We start from the raw sequence: 6,318 nt of genomic DNA on the forward strand, positions 1-6,318 counted from the left end.
CAACATCAAGAAAACTAGTGCTAAAGAAAAGTCCAAAAAAAAAGAGGATCAACCTATTCAGTCCCATCTTGATGCAGCCACTTTTTGGTTGCTCTATCAGTTGGTTTTCTATTTTAATGCCTTTTGTTTGACATTGTAGTGTGTAGTTTGTGGGGACCCATATAAATTATCTTTGAATATTCCAAGTATTTTTTGCACTTGAGAGACCTCAAGCTGCTTGTTGATTTTCCCAAGGCTTGTAAAACATGGGTGGATATCACTAACAAAGAGTCCACTATGTATGGAGAGAATATGATTGGTCTCTCACCATTTGTGATTGAGACATGCCCTCACCCTATGTATTGCCAAGTGAGAAAGCTAAGTTTGAGGAATGGCAAAAATCAAAGGGAAAGGGTGCGAGTGGTTGATGTCTGAGTCAAGGTAAAGTGGCTTCCACAATTGTCTCCTCTCTTTCCTTAAGATTTACTTTTCTAAAAAAGAAGTGGTTTTGAAGGTGATCAAATAAGGGGCAAGGAAGCGCAAAGGGGTGAGCATGATCAAAGAGACAAGCAAGCTCAAATTAGTAAGACACAAAGTACATGTGAATTTTACTTATTTTACTTTGCATATTCATGTCTCATGCAACTTAGAGAAGGCTAGCTCTCTATGTTGGATACTTTATATACCTTGTAAAATAAAGATTTATGTTTCTTTGTTTGTTTTGTTTTAGGTCATGAAATTTTTATTGATGAAAATTCACCACCACTCAATGTTGGTATGCATGGTAGCTTTCATAGTGGTATGCTTCTTTTTATGGATATACGCAAGTCAATTGTTTTGTATGGTATGCTTGTTGTTCATTCATTATACTTGCCGTGATTGTTTTGTATGTTATGCTTGTTTTGTATTTAGGTCCATCCTCATGTCCTAGACCACCATCCCAAAATGAATATGTGCCACTCTTGTCCATACAAGGGGGGCTTCTGTGGATCGCCCTATCTTTTCATTTGGATGTGAAGATTATATTTCTATGGGTAAGGATTTTTCATCCTCTATTAGAAATGAGGATAATACAACGATCCATACATTTTTTTTTTCAAATCAATAAATTGGGGGTGGATATAAGAAAAAGAAAAAGAAAGTGGCATGGGCTACTAATTTTGTGCTCTTGGATCTTCCCATGGACTCTACGCATGGACGAGACAGTGTTCCAGTGTGGAACAAGTTGTCGAAGGATCATATTTGGCATGGACTTGGAGTGGCAGTAGCTTGTTTGGCGGACTTAGGATGGATTGTTTGTCTTGCCTCCATTTCATGTGATTCTTTGAGTTAGAAATATGTAAATAGGATTGTTAGGTACTTGCAAATAAGATTGTTAGGTAATTGTCAATGTTTAAAATGTATTTCTTTCTATCAGGAGACTCTCCCTCGTGGGTGGAGAAATATGCCCCGTGGTGTGAGTTGGAGATTGTGCTTAGATTCATAGTTGAGGATTAGACTTCATGGATGAGGTTAGGATTGAGGGTATTGCCGTAGAGGTATTTGACATGGTTATTGTACACTTAGTTTTCTTGGTGCTTTGTTGTTCTTGTTTAGTTTGTGACATGTGTCTATTTTTTGTCATTATTGTGTGATAAATGGATACCTTCTACTTTTACATGCTACGACGTCGAGGCTACATGGCCTCTTTACATCTTTATAAGAGTGCCACATTACGACATGATCATGGTGTGCAATTCTCGCGGCATGTCATTCATCACTATTTGTCAAATATTGTGAGGGTGTTGGAGGCTGGCGAAGAGGCACATTTGAGATCAGGTGTGCAATGGAGTGTCAAATTTGTGCGATGCTTTCTAGAGGCTCTTTGTCCTCTCAGAGGATTGGCTTTGGAGATGGGTAGTGGTACAACCCCTTTGATGCGTGCATGCATCACATCTGGCCACCCCTGTTATTCTTTTGATAGTGATCCTAACATTGTTGGTCGCATTTTACAACCTTTGGTAGAGGGAACTTTTGCAGGTACTAGAGATCAGTCCAGCTCAGATGAGGAGATTTCAGAGAGTGAGCCAGTGGATGATGCATATGGCTGCCCTTTTGATTAGTATGGTTACTACTATTGACTTGTGTTTTGTCATGGTTTGTCAAGGTTACTACTATTGACTTATTTAGGACATTATATGCATTCTAGGATGATATGCTTTTTTGCATGAGTTTTTTCCATGTTCTTTGAAATGTTAATGAAATGCGGTTTATAAAATTCTTATTGTAGTGTACTACCATGTTATGCAGAGGAAATTTCAAGGGAGATGAGCAAGGATGCCTCCTATGATACAATCAACACAGAAACCAACAAAGGGAGAAGAGTGGGATGTTGTTTTGTAGATGATGAGTGTGGAGAAGAAAGGGTGTGAAGTGTATTGAGCTTTTGGTGTTGTGTTAAGACCCAACGCCTAGCCTTAGACCCAATGCCTAGCCTACAGCTTGGGCAACCTTACTCACTCAACGTTGGTCATGTTCCTCTAGAAAGCAATTGCCATGCATCCAGGAGGTATTGTCTGATACCTTTTATCATTTCTTTATGATTTATGCAAATTGTGAATGTCTATGTGCTCAAACAATTAAGAAAATCAGCATTGGTGCACATGTGGAAAACATTTCTTTAAATGATTTCGACTATTGCTCGTATGCGGCATTGCATGAACCTAGCACCGAGAAACCCTTGTGTTGCTAGGTTCTTAATTTTTAATTATCGACCAACCTAAATGTTATGCATAAAAACCAGCAAGCTTTTCCTCATTTCATTCAGCATTTAAACACCTTTTATATACTCTACCCCCTCACCCGTTTAGGTTGTGCATGGTGCATAGGTTTAGGGTTCATTTTCCACATTTTTATTGTATGAAAAGCAATAAAAACTCACTAAAACATAAAGATAGGGCTGAACTGAGGCTAAACCTCATACTTCAAACCCCCCATACATCTACAAATATGGTTCTTATTTTTCCTTAATTTTTGGCACTCAAAATCCATTTTTTCCTTATTTTTCTCCATTTTCCCTATTTTTCTTGTATTTTTTGCAATATTAAATAACTGAAAATTAAAAATGAGTTGTGGATTGTGGCCCTTAGGTTCATTTGCAGCAAAATACAAATTTAGTTGGTGTGTCTTATTGTATTTTCCATTTATATATCCAAAACACCCAATTTTCCCATATTTCGCATGTTTTATGGATTTTATACCATTAATTGCAGTCACAACACTTATGATTTTCTGATTTTCTGAACATAAATTGATCAAACTCATAGCAAGCAACATCATAATGCATAATCATCCCATGGGAACAAATACTTATGAAGCAAATTGCATAAAACATTAATTTCCTTTGTAATAATGAGATTACCGTTCTTTACGGGTTACAGGTTTTTATTTGTCATATCTCGGGACTGATTTCCAACCACCATTAATGCTCATGACAGTCCACAATCATCAATCTTCCTTGCAATCCAGCCTTCATTGAACAAGCATCCGCCATCCATTCTTCTTCTTCTTCTTCACCACATGAATCTGCCCTTAGAAGAGAGAGAGTGAGGAGAGAGAAAGACTGAAATCAGAGATCTTCATAGAGACCACCATTGGAGGAGCAATCATTAATGATTGTGGTTAATGATCATGAAGGCCGGACTATAGTCCACAATCATTAATGCTCATAACAGTCCACAATCAGCAATCTTCCTTCCTCTTGAACCACAGAGGGGATTCACTGCCTAAGATTCATTGGGTGGGTTGCATTCAACCCCATGATCATGATGAGAGAGGAGGAGGTGCATTTTTCAGCGCATGTAGACACCTCCTCTCTCCACGTTTTTTTCCTCTCTTGCATGAAAAATTTCATGCTACACTAAAAGTTGCATGTCCCCCCCCCCCAAAGGTCATGCCCACTTGGCCTCCCAAGTGTCCACCTCTTCAAATCTTGCCCATTTCTTGGCTCCTTCCCCGTCCGGACTCCGAATTGAGCTCTGAAAAATCCTGGGCATTCGGCTTGACATCCCGCATTGGCCGGTAACTCTTGTCAACCCGCACGACAGTCTGAAAATTTGTGAAAAATCAACAAGTGTCACTCGGGTGCCTTTAAAGCACTTTGACGCTTAAAATCGTCCTAGGTCGAGCCGCCGCCTTTGACGTTGAATATTTTTCCCTTGATATTCGTAATTTTTAGCTATTTTTAAGCACTTCTTGGCACCAAAATTCCGCTCTCAATTATTGTGCTAAGACTATGAGTATTGTATGGGTTGGTTTGAAAACTTTGTTAACCTCGGGTCTTTTAATCTCTATCATATGGTTTAATTATCAAATTTGAGCATGCATGGAGTGTTTTTTTGTCGCTTCAAGTCGTGGTGTTGTAAGTAAGATTTGAGAGTTTTCAATAAACAAGAGTAGATAATAGGTGTGATTTTGGTTCTATAGTGGTTGAATTCTATCACTTCTCTTTGTGTTGCTCTTTTTTACTGCTCCGCTCGATCTTTGCATGCTCCATTTTTGTCCCTGCTCGGTTCATACGTGCTCGGTTTAAAATTAAACTCGGGAAAGGAGTCCCATTGGCCCTTCGAACATACCTAATGATGTAAAGCCAGTCATCCCTAGGATGGAAATTAATCTGCAGGCATACCTAGGCCACCTGGAACTTATGTAACCCATCCAACCACTAAGCAATGCTCCATTCCACTACATGGAGGAGCCAATCAATGAGGAGCATTATGTGAACCCTTACATCTTGTATGATGATGAAGAGGGAAATCCAACTCTCATGGAATAGTGCCAATGATAGTGTTAGGAAGAGGAAGAGGCAGAGGTTTAGGAGGGCAGACCCAAGCGCTAATTTCTTGTTGGACTTGCGGTCACCCATAGGACACATCTCTCTACGCTGCTCAAAGAGGGAGCAAGCCAATCGAGATAAGGCTGATCTCATATATGTGCTGAGTGTGGAATCACCCACCTCTTTGTTGATTGCCCTAGGCGGAATCCATCCTCTAGTTTGACAATTGTACCATCAGTTCCATTAAGGCTATTCGGTGTCGAAACACTTGACAAGGAGGCCATGCCTATCCCGTTGCATGTTACGACCCAAGCATAGAAGCAACGGTCATATCATTGCCAGGGTCTAGTAACTTGGACATAGCCTCAATAATAGGGAAGAAGAGTCGTAGGCGAAGGAAGAAGAAAAATGAAGCAAAGGTTGTATTGAAAACTGAGAGCGCAATGACACTATCTATTGGAAAGAAAGTCACGAACACTAAGGCAGAAACATCCACTTAAAAGACTACTGAGAAAGGGAGTGCTAAGGTGGGAGGATGCTGAGCCATCTTAGAGGACAAGATCGATGATCTCTCTAGCATAAGCATGCCAGTCTCTCCCACATGACCAAGAGATGCATCTACACCTCAAATTATGCTGCCTAGATAGAGCTTGAATACTATGGGCTAGCAAACCTGTCGAGGCCATTGTCCAAGGAGCGCAAAATTAGGAGAGAAGAAAGTGGCTAGCAATCTCCTCACAATGCTAGTGACCACCCCTATAACTCTGAGCCTAGGAGATTTGGTTTGGCAGCATTCAACACTATTGGCAAGAGCTAAAGCAATGGATGAAAGGATCTCTAGAGAAAATGGGAGTTGACTTGCAAGACCACAATGCAATAATGCAAATATAGAGCCTGATACATCACTCAATACTTGCCCAAGTCCTTGCACATTAATGCTTTTTGGAAAGCCATAGAAATGCATGCAGTCTTGTTGGTCCTAGCTCTAGGTGATACCACGAGGAAAGAGATTGTAGACATGGGGGCTTAGCCACGTAGTACTCTAGGCTTGGGGTAACCCATGTGTCAAGAATGCTAAGATCAACATCACACTGGCTAACGAATGAAAGTAAAGCCATTCGGAGTGCTGAAAAATTTTCCATTGAAGATTGTAGGAGTTCAGTTCTCTATGGACTTCATAGTCACAAAAGGAGTGGACTACGATATCCTGTTAGGGAGACCCTGGATGCGCAACACACAAGTCATAGAAGACTGGGGGGAAAATCTAATCTTCTTAGGCAATTGAATGGAAATGGTGAGAGTAGAGATGGATACTTGGAAGACTACATCAACCAACCTAGACACCATCTTAGCCATGCTGAAGGAGGATGTGCAACTTAGAAAATCTTATGGGCCACTGACCAAGTATATCCCTTACCCTAAGGATAAGTGAGATTGGATGTATGTGCTAGCCACAATCGATCTACCATTCTTGGATAACGAGGAATACAAGAAATTTGCTAAGGCAGTCGGTAAGCTTAGAGACA

General features: G+C 40.3%; 1 pseudogene; it reads left to right on the forward strand.

The window, feature by feature from the left end:
• The first annotated feature begins 276 nt into the window (after nt 1–276).
• On the forward strand, nt 277–2,081 carry LOC148016256 (uncharacterized; annotated as a pseudogene).
• The last annotated feature ends 4,237 nt before the right edge of the window (nt 2,082–6,318 follow it).

Source organism: Lygodium microphyllum, chromosome 23 (genome assembly GCF_053477565.2).
Source record: "Lygodium microphyllum isolate KBCC chromosome 23, Lygodium_microphyllum_v1.1.10, whole genome shotgun sequence".
In the NCBI taxonomy this organism is placed as follows: Eukaryota; Viridiplantae; Streptophyta; class Polypodiopsida; order Schizaeales; family Lygodiaceae; genus Lygodium; species Lygodium microphyllum.